Source organism: Anabrus simplex, chromosome 12 (genome assembly GCF_040414725.1).
Source record: "Anabrus simplex isolate iqAnaSimp1 chromosome 12, ASM4041472v1, whole genome shotgun sequence".
NCBI lineage: Eukaryota > Metazoa > Arthropoda > Insecta > Orthoptera > Tettigoniidae > Anabrus > Anabrus simplex.
In genome coordinates, this window is record NC_090276.1 from 14,971,533 (window position 1) to 14,983,652 (window position 12,120).

A 12,120-nucleotide genomic window follows, 5' to 3' on the forward strand; every position below is an offset into this window, starting at 1 on the left:
GAAGCAATGCCAGGACTCAGCTAAACACCCCATGGTCGCCAGCCCACTCTTCAAATTCCGAGACCCTGGGGCCCCTTTTAGTCGCCTCTTACAACAGGCAGGGGATACCGTGGGTGTTATTCTACCGCCCCCACCCACAGGGGGATGACCAAGGGGGGTCAGATAGGATAGATGAAAGTGAGGAGCCTGGCACAAGTAAGTGGAAGCAATGCCAGGACTCAGCTAAGGGCCCCGTGGTCGCCAACCCACGCTCAAAGTTCAGAGCCCTGGGACCCCTTTTAGTCGCCCCTTACGACAGGCAGGGGATACCGTGGGTGTTGTTCTACCGCCCCCACCCACAGGGGTAAAATTCGAACACACTTTTTCGTAAATATATAATTTCATATTAAATCTTTTGTCGTCCAGGAGAAATGGGTCACTCCGTGCTTTATTTTATGAACATATCCAACCTCCATAACCTCTAAATGATCCATGCCTTCTGTGTTACAAAAATCGTGGAGATCATCAACGTTATTTTCCATACTTTCAATAGATTAGTCGGATATTTTAACACGATTATATTACTGCGGACAGTAACTCCCACTAAAATACACTGACCTACAGAGCAAATGCAACACCAAGGAGGAGTGGTTCGAAAGGGATGAAAGTTGGGGGAAAAACAGAGTCGGCACGGAAGAATAATTGATGTTTATTTCAAACCGATATGCAGGTTACACAATGCGCACGGCATCGACTCAGTAGGATGTAGGACCACTGCGAGCAGCGATGCACGCAGAAACACGTCGAGGTACAGAGTCAATAAGAGTGCGGATGGTGTCCTGATGGATGGTTCTCCATTCTCTGTCAACCATTTGCCACAGTTGGTTGTCCGTACGAGGATGGGGCTGAGTTTGCAAACGGCGTCCAATGACATCCCACACGTGTTCGATTGGTGAGAGATCCGGAGAGTACGGTGGCCACGGAAGCATCTGTACACCTCGTAGAGCCTGTTGGGAGATGCGAGCAGTGTGTGGGCGGGCATAATCCTGCTGAAACAGAGCATTGGGCAGCCCCTGAAGGTACGGGAGTGCCACCGGCCGCAGCACATGCTGCACGTAGCGGTGGGCATTTAACGTGCCTTGAATACGCACTAGAGGTGACGTGGAATCATACGCAATAGCGCCCCAAACCATGATGCCGCGTTGTCTATTGGTAGGGCGCTCCACAGTTACTGCCGGATTTGACCTTTCTCCACGCCGACGCCACACTCGTCTGCGGTGACTATCACTGACAGAACAGAAGCGTGACTCATCGGAGAACACGACGTTCCGCCATTCCCTCATCCAAGTCGCTCTAGCCCGGCACCATGCCAGGCGTGCACGTCTATGCTGTGGAGTCAATGGTAGTCTTCTGAGCGGACGCCGGGAGTGCAGGCCTCCTTCAACCAATCGACGGGAAATTGTTCTGGTCGATATTGGAACAGCCAGGGTGTCTTGCACATGCTGAAGAATGGCGGTTGACGTGGCGTGCGGGGCTGCCACCGCTTGGTGGCGGATGCGCCGATCCTCGCGTGCTGACGTCACTCGGGCTGCGCCTGGACCCCTCGCACGTGCCACATGTCCCTGCGCCAACCATCTTCGCCACAGGCGCTGCACCGTGGATACATCCCTATGGGTATCGGCTGCGATTTGACGAAGCGACCAAGCTGCCCTTCTCAGCCCGATCACCATACCCCTCGTAAAGTCGTCTGTCTGCTGGAAATGCCTCCGTTGATGGCGGCCTGGCATTCTTAGCTATACACGTGTCCTGTGGCACACGACAACACGTTCTACAATGACTGTCGGCTGAGAAATCACGGTACGAAGTGGGCCATTCGCCAACGCCGTGTCCCATTTATCGTTCGCTACGCGCGCAGCAGAGCGGCGCATTTCACATCATGAGCATACCTCAGTGACGTCAGTCTACCCTGCAATTGGCATAAAGTTCTGACCACTCCTTCTTGGTGTTGCATTTGCTCTGTCAGTCAGTGTATACTGATCACTCGTTTTCTTTATCGTCTCTCGCTGCTATACAACACTTATACAAGTATCCTGGTTTGTATAAGGAATTCAGTGAATAACTATAACAGATGTATACAGAGGAGGCTTATACACTTTGTTCTCGCGCCTCACACTCAGGAGCCATCATCGGCTAAAATCGTGCATGTTCGTCGCTGCCGGATATTTAATCGAATCCTCCCTCTGCTTGAGCGTTTCAATACTTTCCTCGAGTTGAGTGTATTGTGAACAGAATTACAAGCTCAGTGATATAATTGAACACTCACAATGCTATTGCGTGCCCAGCTTATAATCGTTTTTAATTCTGCCTGTTATTTGCAACATATTAAGAGAAAATAAGGAGGCTAATACACTGAGCGACACAAAAAACGCAACACCCAATAAATGATGTGTAATTATCTATTTAATCGAAGTGAAGCTCTTCAACCATTGTTTTAGACGGGCTATGTTATTGGCGTTGCTTTGCGAGTAAACAATGAGGTGTTGATTGTTTATTGCACTAGCCTCAATTGTTTTTTCCCGCGCAAGCTGGAAAACACATCGCTGGATGTGAGCCAATAATGTGTTCCCGCTCTTGTAGCGCTTATTGTCGTACCTTTAATTGTTCCCCTTTCAATGACACGTGATTGTAGGATCTTTCTGTGATTCTCTTAATCAGCTTTCTGGAGTAAAGATGCCGTTAATCCGTGAACAAGCTGCGAAAGCTGTCGCTTTGGTGGAAGATGGTCGCAGCATGCATTACGTTGCAGAAGTGTTGAGTACTACACCTTCTACAATTTCCAGAACCGTACGAAGGTACAGGGAAACTAGAGGCTTTGCAAGGAGACCAGGATCAGGCCCAAGAAGAGCAACATTGGAGAAAGTTGACCGCTTCTTAGAACTTCAAGTTCTCCGCAACCGTCACACCACCGCTACTGAAGCACAAAATCGACTCCACCAAGTTCGAGGAGTCAATGTTAGTGAGAGAACCGTTCGAAGAAGACTGGAAGAAGCCAATCTTCAGTCCAGAAGACCTGCTACAGGACCGGAACTCACCAGAGAGCATCGCACAGCTCGACTGCGTTTCGCAAGGGAACATCTTGGCTGGGCAGTACAACAATGGGATCAAGTGTTGTTCACCGACAAGTCGCGATTTGGCCTCCGATCACCTGACGGAAGAGAGAGGGTCTGGAGAAGGCCAGGGGAAAGGTATTCCCCTTGCACATTCTCATCCAGGACGCCTTTTCACGGTGGTTCTGTGATGGTGTGGGCAGGAATCAATACAGCTGCAAGGACGAATTTAGTCTTCGTGGAGCATGGGAGCCTTACCGCATATCGGTATGTGGAGGAAATCCTTCTGGAGCATGTTGTGCCTTTCGCTCCGTTTATTGGTGATGGTTTTATACTAATTCACGACAATGAACGCCCACATGTTGCGAGAAATGTGAAACACTTCTTGGATGAAACAGAGATTCATGCTATGGTTTGGCTTGCTCGAAGTCCGGATTTGAATCCCATTGACCATGTTTGGGACCAGCTGGGGAGAAGAGTCCGTCAACGCTATCCAGAGACCCTACAGGACCTACGGAACGCCCTCCTGGAAGAATGGGAGATGACTCCTCAACAGAATATTACCGCATTAATCAAGAGCATGCCTGAAAGGTTGAATGCCGACATTGCCGCAAGAGGTGGCAATACACTCTTTTGAAGATGCGAACAGAGGTCCCCGAGATAGTCTCCGAGGTCTGTGAAGTGTGTAACATTAAAACAGAGTGCATTTACCTTTATGAGCTTACTCAAAATTTCCTTAAAATGTGCATCTCTCGGTTAATTTGTTCAATTTGTTTATAATCGTCTTTTCTTTTCTTTTCTTTTCATTGTTAGACCGTTAGATGGGACCGTACCACAATATTCCATCATAAGATGGTGGATTAGTGTCATATAAATTTAGAATAAATTTCAGTTTTTGAAAGAAATTAAAGTGTTACGTTTTTCATGCCGCTCAGTGTATTATTATGAAAGGCATACCTAGTTACAAATTTCCATAATATCATATCGTTATGATGGAGGCCCATATAAAATTAAGGGGAGCAAGCTGATAAAATATTATATTCAAACATTATTTATTCACTAATACTCTGTCTGTGCGTGGATTTACGTGCTTCGCACTTAGATGGAACTATTAATTGTACTTCTTATGAGTGCTGAAACTGCAGAAAAAATGAAAACCTACAACCTGTTTTCCAGTCACTGACAGGTTTAGGGATGGAATGAATGAAGCCCCATCTTGCGGCGAGAATAGGAATTGTTCCGGCTGCCGAAGCCTGTCTCACTCCTCTGGGGCAATGATTAATGATTGACAGATGAAATAAAATGGTAGTAAAGAGAGTGGTGGTGGTGGTGGTGATTATTGTTTTAAGAGGAATTACAACTAGGCAACCATCCTCTATATAACACTAATCAGAGAGAAAAAGGGAAGGGATCCGACACTTCGAAAAATGAAGATATCGGTCAAAGAAAGACAAGGGCCACGAAGGGCGTGAAAATGAAAGACTCCCTAGCCCTCGCAATCCTAATAGCGTCGGGGTCGGAAAAGAACAAGAGTTGACCAAGGGAGGTCGGATAGGATAGATGAAAGTGAGGAGCCTGGCACAAGTAAGTGGAAGCAATACCAGGACTCAGCTAAGGGCCCCGTGGTCGCCAACCCACGCCCCCCAAAGTTCAGAACCCCTGAGGCCCCTTTTAGTCGCCTCTTACGACAGGCAGGGGATACCGTGGGTGTTATTCTACCACCCCCACCCACAGGGGGATAAATTATCTCACTCGAAGATTCTCAAAGAACGAAAAGTGAGCGGGACTTGTGACCACAGGATGCGTTCGGCACTACGAGACGAGTGACAGCGAATATAGCCGATGGCGGCTCCTGAGTGTCAGGCGCTAGACAAAAATACCTTTATACACTTATCTCTAGCCGTTGCCTACGTGATCAGTAATAAGGCCTCCGCATGGCAGCTTGCACAGCGCGAAATACGTTCTAGTTCCAGACTGGCCGCTAGACTTCGTTTTAATCCTCCACTGTTTAACACTGGCGTACATGGAAATTGTGAAGCAAAGCGTTATGTTAGTGAGTTTTTAGGTCAGATAGAACTTAAAAATAATTATATAACGTGTTTATTTGTGTATTCAGCTTGTAGGAAGTATATAGTTTCTATTTAACCTTAAGTTTAAGATAATTTTTGGTGCATAATTATAAATATGCGAGGTTCTGTATTTACCGTCCGACTCCTTGCCTGAATAGTCAGCGTTGAGGCCTTCGGTTCAGAGGGTACCGGGTTCGGTTCCCGGGTGGGTCGGGGATTCTAATCACGCATTTCATATTAAATTCTTCTGGCTCGGGGACTGGGTGTTTGTATTTGTCCCGACACTTTCCTACTACACTACCAACCACCACAGAAAACACGTAATAGTGATTACATCTCTCCATATAAAGTTGGCGGGAGGGAGGGAATCCGGCCGTAAAACAGGGCTAGATCCACATATGCGACATAGTTCACACCCGCGACCACACAATTGTGGGAAAAAAGCGGTAGAAAAAGAAGAATTGCACGTGCTAAATAATTGTTTATTGCTATGTACCATTCTGCAAAAATAAACTTCGCAAAGGTAGCGGAATTTCTTTCCACGAGTTCCCAGCAAATGCAGAATTACGGGGAAAATGAGTCAATATTATATCACGTCGGCGTGACGAGAAAAAATAGCATGTGATAACCTTCCCCAAAATCTGTAGTATGTAGTGAATGTTTTGAAAGCCCGTGCTTTAGCATTTCTGGTAAAACCAGACGCTTTCCTCCAAAGTCAATTCCACCGTTTCTTTCAGGGTATCCATCGTATTTGCATGACAAGAGTAGGCATAATAAAACACGTAAGCTGTCCAAGAAAAGAAGCTATGGAAATGCATTCTCGCAGGCAAATACAAATGTTTCAAACGACATACAAGTAGAGCGAAGGGAGTGGTGGTGATTGTTTTAAGAGGAAGTACAACTAGGCAAGCATCCTCTGTATAAAACTAAGCAGAGGGGAAAATGGAACGGATCCGACACTTCGAAACATAAAGGTATCGGCCAAAAACTAGGGCCACGAAGGGCATGAAAATGAAAGACGCCCTTAGGCCTCGAATACTCTAATACCGTCGAGGTCAAAATAGAGCAAGAGTTGACCAAGGGATGCTGGATAGGTTACATGAAAGTGAGGAGGTGGAACAAGTGAGTGGAAGCAATGCCAGAAATCAGCTAAGATCCTCGTGGTCGCCAACTAACGCTCTCAAGTTTAGAGCCCCTGGGGCCGCTTTTAGTCGACTCTCAGGACAGGCAGCGATTAACGAGGCTGTTATTCTACCGCTCCATCCACAGGGTTTACTACTCGAGGCAGAGAGGTTGGCTAGACTGTAAGAGGAATTAAATTTAAGAAGGTGTCGGGCGCTACTTTCCAGTCGCAACTATACGATCTGACTCGTACTTCTTGAATTATTGTGTGATATATTTATTTTTCTTTATTAAACGTCATAGAAATATCACTTTTCTGGTCAAAACGCAATGATCTATCTTTGTAATGTGCTTCTATATGAAAGTTATTCTCGTAAACGCCTATTGGAATCGTGCTGTGGAATGGAGGGCTAGCCTGACATCTGGCGGCGCTATTTGAACTATTGCTACTCTGCCAATTTAGTACTTGAAAAGAGCGCGCATGCAGAGGCCTTTACTTATCTCGTAGGCAACGGTCTAGCGCCTGACAATGTGCAGCCACTCGGAGTAACTCGGCTAAGTTCAATCAATCAATCAATCAATCAATCAATCAATCAATCAATCAATCAATACTGATCTGCATTTAGGGCAGTCGCCCAGGTGGCAGATTCCCTATCTGTTGCTTTCCTAGCCTTTTCCAAAATGATTTCAAAGAAATTGGAAATTTATTGAACATCTCCCTTGGTAAGTTATTCCAATCCCTAACTCCCCTTCCTATAAATGAATATTTGCCCCAGTTTGTCCTCTTGAATTCCAACTTTATCTTCATATTGTGATCTTTCCTACTTTTATAGACGCCATTCAAACCTATTCGTCTACTAATGTCATTCCACGCCATCTCTCCGCTGATAGCTCGGAACATACCACTTAGTCGAGCAGCTCTTCTTCTTTCTCTCAATTCTTCCCAACCCAAACGTTGCAACATTTTTGTAACGCTACTCTTTTGTCGGAAATCACCCAGAACAAATCGAGCTGCTATTCTTTGGATTTTTTCCAGTTCTTGAATCAGGTAATCCTGGTGAGGGTCCCATACACTGGAACCATACTCTAGTTGGGGTCTTACCAGAGACTTATATGCACTCTCCTTTACATCCTTACTACAACCCCTAAACACCCTCATAACCATGTGCAGAGATCGGTATCCTTTATTTACAATCCCATTTATGTGATTACCCCAGTGAAGATCTTTCCTTATATTAACACCTAGATACTTACAATGATCCCCAAAAGGAACTTTCACCCCATCAACGCAGTAATTAAAACTGAGAGGACTTTTCCTATTTGTGAAACTCACAACCTGACTTTTAGCCCCGTTTATCAACATACCATTGCCTGCTGTCCATCTCACAATATTTTCGAGGTCACGTTGCAGTTGCTCACAATCTTGTAACTTATTTATCACTCTATAGAGAATAACATCATCCGCAAAAAGCCTTACCTCCGATTCCACTCCTTTACTCATATCATTTATATATATAAGAAAACATAAAGGTCCGATAACACTGCCCTGAGGAACTCCCCTCTCAACTATTACAGGGTCAGACAAAGCTTCATCTACTCTAACTCTCTGAGATCTATTTTCTAGAAATATAGCAACCCATTCAGTCACTCTTTTGTCTAGTCCAATTGCACTCATTTTTGCCAGTAGTCTCCCATGATCCACCCTATCAAATGCTTTAGACATGTCAATCGCGATACAGTCCATTTGACCTCCAGAATCCAAGATATCTGCTATATCTTGCTGGAATCCTACAAGTTGAGCTTCAGTGGAATAACCTTTCCTAAAACCGAATTGCCTTCTATCGAACCAGTTATTAATTTCACAAACATGTCTAATATAATCAGAAAGAATGCTTTCCCAAAGCTTACATACAATGCATGTCAAACTTACTGGCCTGTAATTTTCAGCTTTATGTCTATCACCCTTTCCTTTATACACAGGGGCTACTATAGCAACTCTCCATTCATCTGGTATAGCTCCTTCGGCCAAACAATAATCAAATAAGTACTTCAGATATGGTACTATATCCCAACCCATTGTCTTTAGTATATCCCCAGAAATCTGATCAATTCCAGCCGCTTTTCTAGTTTTCAACTTTTGTATCTTATTGTAAATGTCATTGTTATCATATGTAAATTTTATTACTTCTTTGGCCTTAGTCTCTTCCTCTATCTTGACATTATTCTTGTAACCAACAATCTTTACATACTGCTGACTGAATACTTCTGCCTTTTGAAGATCCTCACATACACACTCCCCTTGTTCATTAATTATTCCTGGAATGTCCTTCTTGGAACCTGTTTCTGCCTTAAAATACCTATACATACCCTTCCATTTTTCACTAAAATTTGTATGACTGCCAATTATGCTTGCCATCATGTTATCCTTAGCTGCCTTCTTTGCTAGATTCAATTTTCTAGTAAGTTCCTTCAATTTCTCCTTACTTTCAATTTGGTCCGTCACCTATGAAATACAATATGGCCGGCAGGTAAGCAGCTGATGGTAGTCGGCAACACGGCCGACTGGATCCCTCGCTGCGCCCTAGAGCGACGCATCAAGTTGGCCGTGTCGGCAAGCTAATTGTTCGACAATCATCCACCACATTTGCAGTTAAGCTCCCTACATTGCCCTACTTCCTCAACTTTGAAATGCGCACACCTCGTAGAAATTAAGTATTTGAATCTTAAATACCATCATAGCTCACACCGATATTTACAAATCTTAATTTCTACGCTACCTTCTTAAACCAACCATGCAACTTCAGTATGCCAAGGTTTATGAAAGTACAGTAGGTAAATTAATTGTACCGGGTGGTACACCCCCACGCCGCTAATTCGAACTTTGCGCCAGTTGAAACTCCTCTACTGGAGGAAGTCTGAACTTTATCTACTGTGTTAATTTTCTAGTTTCCCAGAAGACGTCACTACTTGTAAATTTTGAAGTTTCTGAACTGTGTCGTTTTCGATGTATTTTTGTTTTGCCCGTAGTAAGAAGTGTGGACATTCTCTTCCAGATGGCAGTTCTGAAGAAATACAATTATGCACCCTAGTGCTAAGTGAAAGAACTATGTTTTGGAGAAATTTTGTGTTTATAAGTTTGTTCTTTGTTAAATTTCTTTCAGTTATTGTTTATGTTGGCAATATTAACCCCTTCCTTCCGACCGGTTTGAATTTAGCCAATCCCGAATTTCTTTAATTAATTTATGACCAATCAGGTGTATCTTCTTCAACTTGGATATGTTGCTTAACCCTAGCCAATAAATTCTTGTGGGAGGGTGTTCTCATTCCTGAAACGCCTCGAACTTTCCGCGAGAGTATATAAACTGCTGATTTTCGGGTCTCCGTGCCACTTCAGTAACATCTTTCAGTGTGTAAAATACGTAGCAGGGGGCGGGAAGCGCCTCTTTCTTCGGGCAGCAGTTCAACCACAAGGTAATGGCCTTTTAATAACTTCTTTTCTTGCTAGCTCAGCAGTTTAACTCTCGGGGCAGGTCCGAAGCTTTTCCACCATGTAACTTTTCCCCTAATATGTAAAGACACTTAGTATCTATTCTATCGTTTAAACTACATATTGGGATAGAGAGTGCTTAACCCTCTCGAGCTCCCACTCATATTGCTTTGAGGTGAACTTATTTTCACAACCGTCTCTTCCTTAACGTAATGTAAATTGTTTCCTTCTAAAAGTCACCTCTTTAGTATGGGATTAGCCCTTGCAGTAACGGCCTAGTGCCAAGTAGGTTTTATATAAAGTGTATTAGGAGTGCAAGAACGCCTCCTCTCAAGTTGGTATTTTAGAGGCCATGTAATTAACCCTTCCTTACTTAATAGGCCTCAATAGGTTGGGTATTTTACCCCTGTTTTCATGTCCTTGGAGGAAAACTTGAAAGTGGAGTTTGGTGTGGCCTTTGATAGGCCCGAACTTAAGAGCAGGTAGCTCTTTCTTAAATTTTGTTTCTGCGCGCCTCGAGGAGGCTTTACGGTGTAATTGGAAGCAAGTGTTCCTGGGCATGATTGGGGTCTTCTGCCCCTTTGTTGAATTGTGTAAAGTTGGGCTTATAGCTCAAGAATTGTGTGTCTGGCTCTCGGAGCCCAAATCCTGTAATCCTTGTAATTGTACATTTTCGAATTGTGATTCGGCTACTGAGTACCTGTTCTATTTGTTATTTCTTAATCTTTAACAGAAAATATAACCTTGTTAAATTTTATCTTAACTTTAATTTCGTATTTTGGGACCTGTTCACCCCCGCACCTTCTTTCACCTCTGCTGTTCCACAGATACCTCGGAACATTAATAAAAAGTTACCATATTAACGCTGCGTATGTTTTATAGATTTCACTGAAGTTTTAAAATCTTCCTGTTGAGAGGTTTCTATTGAATTGTATAAATCGCTCGCATTTCTGTAAATAATTTGTGGCAATGTTAATTAAAAGTGGCTTTAAAAATATTTCTAAAAAGAACTTTAGATGCCCATCATTACAAGTGCTACATTATATTTCTCTCGTGAATTTGTCTTTCATGAGACTGGAGCAGTTTAGCAATTCATTTCGAGGAAGGTAATGCAGAGCTGCAATAAGAAAATCAGAGACAATTGTCAGAAGCGATACAAAAGGTGTCTAGAGTCATAACAAAGAAATAGTGACCTTCCATTATCGGATGGATGTATTATTTCATGCTTCAAAAGTACCACGTCCGCCACATAATGTTTCAAACATTGAAATATTAACCTGGTAATTATCGGTTACTATTCGAAAAACTTGAAAACCACCGAGAGAGTTGGCCGTGCGGTTAAGGGCGCGCAGCAGTGAGCTTGTATTCGGGAGATAGTGGTTAGAACCCCACTGTTGGCAGCCCTGAAGGTGGTTTTTCCGTGCTTTCCCATTTTCATACCAAGAAAATGTTGGGGCTGTACCTTAATTAAGTGCACGACCGCTTCCTTCCCACTTCCAGCCCTTTTCTACCCCATCGTCACCATTAGACCTACCTGTGTCGGTGCGAAGTAAAGTAACTCGTAAAAGCTTGAAAACCATGTTCTTTGACTGCTTCAATGACATCTAATGTAAATTATGCCACCTGCTTTCCAGTTAGCGAATAAGTGAAATATAACGAAACTGGGAGACTATTCTATAAAATGTTGGAAATCCCTTGAGTAGAATACACAGTAGTTTGTTAGCTAGCTTGACTTCAACGCCCAGTGCATCTCTGTCGACATCTCTCATGCCGAAACATGTCTCAAGCTTCTATCATATTGTAGTAATATTTGAATACTGGTGTCCCATTGCTATCGGAAAGTTCAATATTACAAAGTCCATAACAAATATACTAGTTAGTAATTGTAATGAAGGTATTGCCTAATATATGGACACTGATATTCCATTACTATCTTAATGTACGCCAGTAGAACATAGCCCACAGATGTCATCCGAGCACGGCCGAGTATAATCGACAGATCTCATCCGAGCACGGCCGAGTATAGCCGACAGATCTCATCCGAGCACGGCCGAGTATAATCGACAAATCTCATCCGAGTACGGCCGAGTATAATCGACAGATCTCATCCGAGCACGGCCGAGTATAATCGACAGATCTCATCCGAGCACGGCCGAGTATAATCGACAGATCTCATCCGAGCACGGCCGAGTATAATCGACAGATGTCACCCGAGCACGGCCGAGTATAATCGACAGATCTCATCCGAGCACGGCCGAGTATAATCGACAGATGTCACCCGAGCACGGCCGAGTATAATCGACAGATCTCATCCGAGCACGGCCGAGTATAATCGACATATCTCATCCGAGCACGG